Source organism: Triturus cristatus, chromosome 8 (assembly GCF_964204655.1).
Source record: "Triturus cristatus chromosome 8, aTriCri1.1, whole genome shotgun sequence".
NCBI classification, from domain to species: Eukaryota; Metazoa; Chordata; class Amphibia; order Caudata; family Salamandridae; genus Triturus; species Triturus cristatus.
The window spans coordinates 978295542-978307227 of record NC_140591.1 but is presented as its reverse complement, the minus strand read 5'-3'; positions in this window follow the sequence as shown (position 1 = coordinate 978307227).

The following is an 11686-nucleotide window of genomic DNA, read 5'->3' as shown; positions in this document are numbered from 1 at the left end:
GTCGGAGTTTGCTGTTGCGGAGGTACAGACGGAGGAGGGTCTTGGCGTTGAACCCCCTCGACAGGCGGTCTGTGTGGCGCAGTATTAGCATACTCGGGAGCTGCGTCGTCTAAATAAGAGGAAAGAAAAACATCTTCTGCGGTTCTGGGATGCCCTTTGGGATGTACTTTTATCGGAAACAATGGGGGTGGCAAGTCTTTTGGTATCTCCGGAGTAGCCTTAGGTAATCCTTCGGCCAGAAGGGGATACATACCATTCATAAGGGCATTTCTTTGTCTGTCTATTTGCTCTGATTTTACTCGAGTACCTTCTTCAATTAATAGACTTTCCCGGACTTTATTTGAATTCTCCTTACTTTTCTCTTCCTGTCTGAGCGCTTTTTCTGTACGTCTATATGATTCTTTACGCCATAATTCAATGGCATCTTTCTGTGATTGTCTAGCTTTCTTTTTCCATAATTCTTCCTCTACTTTCATGATGCAATCTGCATCCCAGGTCCCAGCTGCGGGCCACCTCTGACTTTCTGGTAATTCCTTGGTGTAGTCTACCCATAAATCAAGAAATAATATGGCGTCTAGGCCATGTTTATGATACATGAAGTACCCTGGAGTGTCCCTAGGAGGAATGGGAACAGCTTCTTCGAGTACCCCTTTTCTAGTTTTGATCTGTCTTAATTTCGAAAAGAGCGGCATATTGAGAACTGATCTGATACCTAATTTTGAACACGTTTAATACCACAAAACACAATAATGAACAGTCATTCACACCACAATATACAGAACGTATTTAAAACATTTTAACATTTAACGTTTAATGAATAAACAATGATGGCCATTTAGGGAACTAGTCACTAAGCATAATACTCGGTACTAACTAGATAATTCTGAATTATATACTAGACATACTTGATATACTGCTAAACAGTACAGATACACTGCTGAAACAGTGCAGACCGGATTTGTGTACCCAAACCCGTCTTGACCGGCACAAACTATGTGCACGTCAGAACGCCTCCCCGACAATGGTACTCACCGGGTAGCTCGGAACGGAAGGCCTCGGAACTGAACTGGACTTGAACCGGACTGGACTCGACTCGAAACTTCGGAAACTTCGGAAACTGGTGGGCCTCTGTATACCTCGGATCTTGCTCTCTCAGCTAGGCTCTGGTCGGGATACTTCGCACTTCTCACCGCCTCGTCTGGGTGTTGATCGCAGCCTCAGTTACCCCCGCTCGGCAGGAGGGAGATACAGGAAATCCTGTGGGTACGCGTTGTTGTCCGTCCAGCTGTGACAGGAGACCGGGCCTGCAACGCACCTCCGGCGCGTGAGATGAGAAAGTGTCCCTGTTCGGGCGCCATATATGTGGTAAATAATTTAATTACCGGAACTTAATTTGATGCAGAAAATCTATAATAATAGCTCAGTAAAATAAGAGGCAGAATCCGTGGTATTAGAGGTTCGGAACGGGCTTTATTCCAAAATCAATTCGAATTGATGGACTCCATATTCCATCACCACGAAGGTTCAGGAAGTGAAGGACCATACTTTATTGACAAGTAATCATTTTTATACAATAGGCATTACAGTGAAACAGATGCAGGAGGCGTAACAGTTGATAACAAAGATAAAAACATACATGCGTAACTAAAGTGGGTGTAACTAGGCGTAACTAAAGAACGTCATTAAGTATGATGTCACAAGTAGGTGGCACCATGAAAGAATTTCGCAATGTCAGCAGAAATACTTTGGCAGAGATGCGCGCGCAGCAGCATGACGTGTGATTAACGTGCAACTAGGGGGTGAAGGGGACTTGACATTTAGCTCTACATGTGGAGACAGAAGTCTGGGGTTATGTCAACCTAATCCTAAATCATATCTTACATCCTATGTTTAAAGAACTGTGTTATCCAAAAAGAGAGGTCTCTTAGGATAGAATCTTATTCTATACTGACTATACTGACTGTTAGTGCATGTACAAGCGTCTAAGTGTCTACACTAGATGCGAGGGGGTAGGAATATTCCATGGTAACAGGGCTATGAATTACTTGCATAAAGACAGAGAAGCCGGGCCTTTTGCTCGGTAGCTGAAAGAATGTTTACTTAAACTACTAGACAGGAATGCATTGGATGAGGAGCGGAGCAGAGCAGATAATCTCGAAGGTGAAATACAGTTTTTGGCAAGCAGACAGGTCGAGTCAGGCACCGTTAGCCGCGCAGGGAGTAGGACAAAGTTCATGGATACAGATGCGAGCTCAAACTGGAGCTTTCAGAGGCAGAAAGCAGGGAAAGGCTTAATGGCAGAATCAGGGCCTACTCGCCTGGACTGTAAAATGGGATAAATGAACCATATAAAGCCGGTGGCCTTTCATACTTAGGAATGGAATATCCGACCCATTCAGGGTGGATCTGAAAGAGGACATGTTGGCGGTGGACGCACATGTGTTTGCGTCTTCATAACTGGAACTGGAGGAAACATACATGTACTTGTGATTTATACATGAAACCGTTGGGGTCCAAGATAGGGGACATAACTGACCATAAAAATCCATATTTCCACACCATGACAGAATGTTTCAGAGTGTTCTTAAGAACAACTAGAGCGCTTACTGTCTTACTTATGACAAACGTATGGCACCCTGAAGCCATCTTGATTGGAATAAACTGGTAACACTTAAAACATTTAATTTAAAAAGGAACACAATGAGGGGGTTCATTTTGCCATAGAAATTATGATTAGTGCTGAAGAAAGAAAAATTAGGGCACATTTTGAGTGACTTCTCAAATCCACTTCTATTTCCTAAAAAAATTCTGACATGCAGACTGAAACATGCACTTTCAATACCAGCAGCAGACTTCCCTGGTGAGCAGTAGCTTTTCTACAGTGATCTAATGAGCAACTAGAGTGCTAACATTCTGAATTTATGGCAAATGTATGACACATCTGAATACCTTCTTGATAGAATCAAAGTAAAAAACAGAAAGTATTTCCTACTGAGGAGACTGTACTAAATGAGGAAATTAGGTAACTTCATAACAAATAAGTCTCCCAAGATGGCCACCAGAGACAAAAGAGCACAAATGTAGCACAAATATCACCCAGATGTAGCCCAAGTATAGCCCAATGACAGAATGTCCCAGAGTGTTCTAACGAACAACTAGAGCGCTAACAGTCTTACTTATGACAAAAGTATGGCACACCTGAAGCCATCTTGATTGGAATAAAGTGGTGACACTTAAAACATTTAATTTGCGAAGGAACAAAATAAGGGGGTTCATTTTGCCATAGAAATTATGATTAGTGCTGCAGAAAGAAAAATTAGGGCACATTTTGACTTCTCAAATCCTCTTCTATTTCATTAAAAAATTCTGACATGCAGACTTTATGGCAAATGTATGACACATCTGAATACCTTCTTGATAGAATCAAAATAAAAAACTGAAAGCATTTCCTACTGAGGAGACTGCAGTAAATGAGGAAATTAGGAAACTTCATAACAAATAAATCTCCCAAGATGGACACCAGAGACAAAAGAGCCCAAATGCAGCACAAATATCACTCCGATGTAGCCCACATGTAGCCCAATGACAAAAGTATGCAAAACACTTTTTATTTTTTGTGTTTTTGCAGTTTTATATAGTGCAGACTTGTCAGGTATTGGCGTGCTTTACATGAGCATTGGTTACATCACACAAGAACAAATTCATTTTGGTTTTAGACATGGGGAGATTAAGTGATTTGACCAGAATCACAGCAGGTCGAGCTGAAGCAGAAACTCCAACCTGGTTCTCCAGTTGCAAAGTCTGCAGCTCTGGAAGTAACACCACATCCTCTCCCCTAAGTGCAACATTTAATCAAGTGATCAAATGGATAAAAAAAACATAAAGATAACAAATAATTTAAAAGTGCTTTGTCGCTATTTGAAAACTCAGAAAATATGTCCTCATTTTAGTTTTTTAGAGCACTAACCATAATTTTGATGCAAATAAGACCCTCTCATATATGTAATTTCTAAAGGAAATGCTCTAGGTATTACAGTTTTGATTACATCAAGATGACGTCAGGCGTTCCACATTTTTGTAATAAATATAGCAATCTAGTTGTTCATTAGGATACTGTTGAGAGGCAGAGGCCAGGGGCACGGACTCTGAAAACTGAAGGCAGGTAGGAGGGTGCAGAGGCAACAATTTGACCACACTGGGCAGGTAGGAAGGGCAGTGGCAGCACAACAGACTATGGAGGGCAGTGAAAAGGGGGGCAGGGGCAACAAACCAACAATACAGGACTGGCAAGAGAGGCTGTGGCAATATAATAAACCAGTGTGGGCAGAAGGAAGAGGCAGTGGTAGTACAACCATACATGCCAACAGACCCGATTCAGCCAGGAAACATGCAATGTTTTTAAGCTCAAATGGGCTTTATTTGATCTGTCTCCTGTCTACAATCTCCTCTTTTTCAATGTAACTCAAAGGGGAAAATCAATACCCCAGTTCTTTTTCAAAATCTCCCTCTTACCAAGTTCAAAATGTTCCCAAGTATGGTACATTGGATCATGGAAGGCAGGAGGAATTGGGGTAGGGACATGGACTCGCATAACAGAGGACAGGAGGGACATGGAGAGGTGCACCAAACTGACCCTACAGGGCAGGCATCAGGGTTGGAGCAGCACAATACACCACACAGGGCATGCGGGACGGGAGTGCAGCACAACAATCCATAGAAAGCAATAGGGAGGGGACAGGACCATGCACATGGACAACAGAGAACAGAAGGGAAAGAGGCAATGATAGCTAGCTGACCATAATGGACAGACAGGAGAGAAAGCTGCAGCATAACAGACCATAAAGGGCAGGAGGGACGGATCAGGGGCATTATAATGGAACAGACAAGCCAGGAGGGAGGGAATAGGGGTCTGCACATGGAAACAGAGGGCTGGGGGCAAGGGGGCAGGGCAGGAGCAGCAAGATGACCATGGAGGTCAGGCAGGATGGGCACTAGAAGCAAGACACACCATGGAGAGCAACAATGAGACTATGGTGGCATACACACAGACCATGGAGGGAAGGTGGGAGGGGGTCAGGGGCAGCTAGCTGACCACACAGGGAAGGTGGGAGGGGCCGTGGCAGCACAGAAGACCATGCATGGCAAGTGGGAGGGTTAGTGGCAGCACAATGGCTATTATGGGCAAGAAGGAGGGTGCAGGGGCATGCACAATGGACCATGGAGGATAGAAGGGAGGGTCGGGACCTGGGCACAGACAAGAGAGTTCAGGGGAAGGGGCCTCACAACAGACCGCGCGGGGCAGGCAGGAGGAGCAGTTGCAGCACAACAGACCAGGGAGGGCAGAAGGGTGTGGCAGTAAAATGGACCATGGAGGACAGGAGGAAGGGGATAGGGGCATGGCATGTGGACAGGCAGGGTGGAGGTGGCAGGGACAGGTTACAGTCATCTGACAATGCTAGGCAGGTGGGAGGGAAGTGGCAGCTCAACAGAACACTCAGAGAAGATAGGAGTGGCAGGTCCATGGGACATGGTGGGCAAAAAGGATGGAGCAGGGGCATGCACAAAAACATCGGAGGGCAGGGGGAAGGAGAATAGGGGCAGCAAGCTAAGCACAGATGTTAAGCAGGAGGTCAATGATGGGGCATAGAATTGGGCAATGGAGGGCAGGAGGAGTGGACTGGTACATCATGCTAAATGGAAGGCAGTGGCAGCACACCAGACCATGCATGGCAGGAGGGAGGAGGCTAGTCCATGGATTCAGACAACAGAGGATAGGGAGGAGGTGGATGAGGCAGCAAGCTAACTGTTCAGAGAAGGTGGGTATTAGGAAGTTTATTGTTTTTAAAATGTGTGTCTGTGCGAACTACTTAAAATATGAACAAGTATGCAGCATAATCTCACTTTTATTCAGGAAGAGGACGTTTGTGACTGTGACTCCGGGCTCACTTGGTAGAAACACCCCCTGACCCTCCACCCCCCATCACAAAATGTAATGCCCGTGAAAAGGGTAGGTGAACGCAGTGTTATATAGAACATAGTCCTGAGAGCACGATTGAAAATGAGAACTAGATATAGTGTATGGTATAAACTATGCACCAAAAAGTGTGATATAAGATGAACCAGGGCATGAAATATAATATGGAATACATTGTGCGCAATGACAGATTCATTGGAGAGCGCGAGATAGCACAGGCACCAGCGCGTGCTATGCGATATGCGCCTTGGAGTGTAATATGCACAGGGCAGTGTTGTGTAACCTAACTAGTCTCTAAAGTTGTAATATAAAATATGTGCTGGGGAGTGTAACGTTGCATATGCACTGTGACAAAGATATGGATCCCAGATTGTAATATGTATGGCATAGCGCTGTGCGTTATAACATAGGCATCGAGGAAGGCACATTAGATGGGGCAATATAACCCGTGCGAAGGCAAGTGTGGCATGACATATTCACGGGGTTGTGTTACAGTGCACATGGGCTAGAGAGTGTCATAGCATATGCACTAGCTGGTGGAATACAACACAGAGGTGTGTGGCACTCGGCTGGCACTGGTGGGTGTAACAAGGCATTGGGCTGAGCCAGGAGCGCGCTGTAACTCTCAAGTGAGGTTTTTCTCCTTTCCAGAGAGTAAATTAAAAAGAATTACACATCAGGTGGTGGATGTGTGTTTTATTAACCGTGAGGGGGGTTTCTTGCATAGTTTTGGTCAAATTTTTGTCGAATCCCCTTTGAATGGCTTGGTGTGCGGGTGTATTAAATGTGCCCGTCAATAGCTACCCATGTTTGTATAAATAAACAACAAGGTTGTCTACTTGGAGAGTACCCAGCGGCGGGGGCGCCGGTATTAGGCACGGCAGGGCGTCAGACACGTCAGACCTTCACTAGCGGTGTAAATACATTCCACGTGAAATCATTGTATGCATAGTCACCTTTTAATGAATATCACACAAATCGTCATGGTGATAGGTACCTACGGTTTGTCCACCATGTCCTAGGTGTTTCTATAAATATATATTTTTAAAAAATAATAAAAAACAAAGGCTGGCCCCGGGGGATGGGGTCCCCGGGGCCATAAGTGGCCTGAGGAGGGGGGCAGCGCAGCCCCCGTCCTAAAGATTTTTTTTTTAAAAACAGGCCATGCCCCGGGGGTTGGGATCCCTGGGGCCGATTAAGGCCTTGGGAGGGGGGCCACGCGGCCCCCTTCCAATTTTTTTTGTTAAAAAAAAAATTAGGGGGCAGGCCCTGGGGGATGGGGTCCCCAGGGCCAATAAATTAGAAAAAGAAGGGGGGGCCACACAGCCCCCCTTCTGAAAAAAATAAAAATAATAAAAGACCGGCATCGCGCCGGTGGCCACGCCCCCTCCTTGAAGCACTCTGCAAATGCGCCCCTTGGCGAGTTGCAAGTTGGGGAATTAATTCCCCTTCCAATTTTTTTTTTCAAAAAATAAATTAGGGGGCAGGCCCTGGGGGCCTGAGTGCCAACTAGCCCAACAGGTATCTCCAGTATGCGCCAGGGAGCTGCGTTGCAGACAGGTGTTCTGAGGCCATGCCCCTTTTACTCCTCTCTGCAACGCAGCTCTGTGGCGCTTACTGGAGGTACCTAGTGGGCTAGTTTGCCCCTAGGGACCCTTAGGATTCAAGGGGAATTAATCTCTCAACTTAGAACGGCCACAGGGCGCGTTTACACAGTGGTGAAGGGAGGGGACAGAGCCTGAGGTGACGTGTGCAAACACGCCCTGTGGCGCGTTTTAAGTTGGGGAAATAATTCCCTTTCAATCCTGAGGGACCCTGGGGGCCAACTAGCCCACCAGGTGCTTCCAGTAAGCGCCACTGCGCTGCGTTGCAGAGAGGTGGTGCAGGCCGTGCCCCTTTTTACATCTCTCTGAAATGGCGCTTACTGGACGTACCTAGTGGGCTATTTTGCCCCTAGGGACCCTCAGGATTCAAGGGGGCTTAATCTCCCAACTTAAAACGGCCACAGGGCATGTTTACAGTGGGGAAGGGAGGGGACGGGCCTGAGGTGACGTGTGCAAACACGCCCTATGGCACGTTTTAAGTTGGGGAAATAATTCCCCTTCAATCCTGAGGGCTCCTGGGGGCTAACTAGCCCACCAGGTGCTTCCAGTAAGCGCCACTGCGCTGCGTTGCAGAGAGGTGGTCCAGGCCGTGCCACTTTTTACACCTCTCTGCAACGCAGCTCTGTGGCACTTACTGGAGGTACCTAGTGGGCTAGTTGGACCCTAGGGATCCTCAGGATTCAAATGAACTTAATCTCCCAACTAAAAACGGCCACAGGGCGTGTTTACACAGTGGTGAAGGGAGGGGTCGGGGCCTGAGTTAATGTGTGCAAACACGCCCTGTGGCGCGTTTTAAGTTGGGGAAATAATTCACCTTCAATCCTGAGGGACCCTGGGGACCAACTAGTCCACCAGGTGCTTCCAGTAAGCGCCACTGCGCTGCGTTGCAGAGAGGGGGTCTAAGCCGTGCCCCTTTTTACATCGCTCTGCAACGCAGCTCTGTGGCGCTTACTGGAGGTACCTAGTGGGCTAGTTGGACCCTAGGGACCCTCAGGATTCAAGGGGACTTAATCTCCCAACTTAAAATGGCCACAGGGCGTGTTTATACAGTGGGGAAGGGAGGGGACGGGGCCTGAGGTGACGTGTGCAAACACGCCCTATGTGGCACGTATTAAGAAGTAGTTTTAATCCCCCTGCCCTATTATATACTAGGGGCTTACAGAGGAGGTCATGCTAATCACCGGGGGACCCCAACGCATAGTGTTCCCTAGTGTATGTAGGTGTTTTCACTGTATTCTAAGTGTCTTTTAACATAGCACTGGCTCTAGGACTGGTTAGTCAGACTCAGTTACCACCAGTATCCGTCTGAAAAGGTTGAGGGTACAGGATGATTTTGCAACAAGGCTTTTTTCTGCTCTTCTGTTTGTTCTTTCTGCACGTTATCCTTCTTCCTGCACTTTTCTTCGTCTTTGAGGACTTTCTTTTTTTTCTTTCTGTGCGTTTTTTCTACTTTCTTCACATGTCCTATCTCTGTAGGCATAGTTAGAAATTAGCATTTAAAAAACCTTTGAAATTCACTGAAAAACCATACGTTTCAGGCACGTTATAGTTAGGAATTAGCATTTAAAAAACCTTAGGAATTCACTGAAAAAACTATAGGATTCAGGGGCGTTATAGTTAGCTGGACTTTTCACTCGTACAAAACCATTGAAATTCCCCCGTTTGTATGTGGATCTTAGAATTACTGAATAGGTTGTTGTAACTGGTATTGGAATGACCATTGTTTTGAAAATTTTAGTTTCTATTTTTGAATGTGTGTATCAAAGGTTATATTAGGGTGAGAGGAGGTCTGCCACTCTATCACAAGAATGATGTCATCAGTGATGTCATTTGAGATGTCATCAGTGATGTCATGAGTGATGTCACTGACCATGTCATGAGTGATGTAATATGTGACATCATCAGCAGTGCATTGCGGGTGCGCGAGTTATAGTTAGCTGAACTAACTATAACGGGGGAATTTTAATGGTTTTGTACGAGTGAAAAGTCCAGCTAACTATAACGCCCCTGAAACCTATGGTTTTTTCAGTGAATATATATATATATATATATATATATTTTTTTTTTTATATAGATTTTTTTATATATGCTCCGGGGTCCCCTCGCGGGGGTGGGATTATTCAGTGCTTATGACATTGATGTGTATCACCTGGAAGAGAAAAGCCATTATTTATTGACCATTTTATGTCTCCCCAAGAGTCTTCACAAGACTATTGGTGGTGATATTTTACAACAAGCACTGTCTGCTCTGTCACACTGAACTGGAGCTCTGATGGTAGAAGGCAAACTGAAACAGGCATTTTCAAATTGAAACAGGCGTTTTAAGTCTGAAGCCTTAACAAAGGTAGTGTCTGCCACCTCTGTTAGGAAGGAAATTGCTCAGTTTTTACTCAATGAAATATAACATATCACCGTGGTCACAGTTTGGGCAACTTTCAAAGCGCACATCCAATGTATTAGCTTAAAGAGTATTATACATAATGCTTCACAAGTAGGCCAATTGCTTCTGGTTTTCATCAGGTGAATAGGGTGCATGAGCTAGAGGCAGCTTGTGAAATTATGAACTTGAGGACTACTCTCTCTCAAAGTGTTGAATTTCTTAAGCCCTCTGGTATGGAATATTAGTAAGGTCGATCTTCAAGAAGAGGAAGTTGGCAGATAGGGTGTTGTCACAAGGTCAGCAGGGAAGGTGGTGGACAAGGGGGTGACTGGTGGGAAGCCCGTGAGTTCATGGAACCTATGCTTTCTTCTCGCCAGGAGGACTCGTGGCAGACATCACAAACAGACTTATTGGACTCCGATGCCGGTCCCTTTAACTGGGACGTGCTACAGGAAGGCCCCGCCCCCTCTGATGACATTGTCAGCTGGCACCCAATAAGGAGTCCCGGGTATCGGAATCCGTGGTGGTTGGACACCGGAGAGAGACTCGAGCGGACGGAGAGCGGAAGACCGAAGAACCGAGGCCCGGAAGAGCAACCCAGACGCCCGGAGAAGACATCCAGCCCAGACAGAGAGAACGAGTGCGGAGACGGGAAGACGAAGCCAGGAGGCCACCGCGAACACGCATCGCCGAGCCACGCCCCCGGAGGAGCGTGGCTGACCCAGGTACGGGAAAGATTCTCGGGCTGGGTCGGGAGGCGGGAGAAGTCTGAGGGCTGACAACATTGCCGCTCGCCGCCTCCTTATTGTATTTAGTAGTAACCCTCCTTTCACTGTCACTCCTCACCGCCACCCGTTTAGAGTCCTATCAATTCACTTGTGCACTAGAGTGTTACCCTCACTCCCTACCCTCGTGAGGTTGGACAAACGGGATGTAGTAATTGACCCACATCTTTCTGTTGTTATTTCTTTTCTTTGCGGACTCCGGAGCGCCACTCTCTGCCTTTGCCTGACGTTCAAGGGAGGACTGGGAATTCAACCTAGACGAACAACTTCCCGCCCAAAACGAAGAGGAAGACTCGTCGTTGTGTACCTGTTTGAGTTTACTTTGGGTCTCTCTGTTCTTGACTCTTTGAGTTTGTTACTCCAAACTGGCATCTCACAGAAGACGCGATTATCTTAAAATAAAACCATCCTTGTCCCGACGTAGCCTGTTGCGTAATCCTTCCGACCCGGCTACAGGTGTGCAATGCCACTGCAACTTCCTAATAAAACAAAACTTGAATGTGTTTTTGAGAGCTCAGGGTCTGCCTACCTGGTCAATTGGAGAGGACAGAAAGGAATAAAGAGGAAGTCAACTAGGGGACCACCAATGCCTAAAATAAAGGGAGTCTGAAGATGTGTAATTAGCTCAGAAACCATTTGGTCTTCTCAAGTCTATTTAGAAAGCATCATATTTGAAATGTGTTAGACCTGGCATCCTTGGTGTGGTTTCCCCTGTCTTTTTTGCCTCTGCCTCCGGTACTTTTGCTGTGTGCTGGATTCGTTTTTGCTGGTCTAGATGCCTTGGGCACTTTGCCACTGCTGATCAGTGCCAAAGTGCAAGTGCACCCTTTGTAACTTGCGTTTAGGGCCTGGTGTTTCCATGATTGGCTTATTTGATTTACTAGTAAGTCCCTAGTATAGTGCACTCTGTGTGCCCAGGGCCTGTAAATCAAATGCTGCTAGT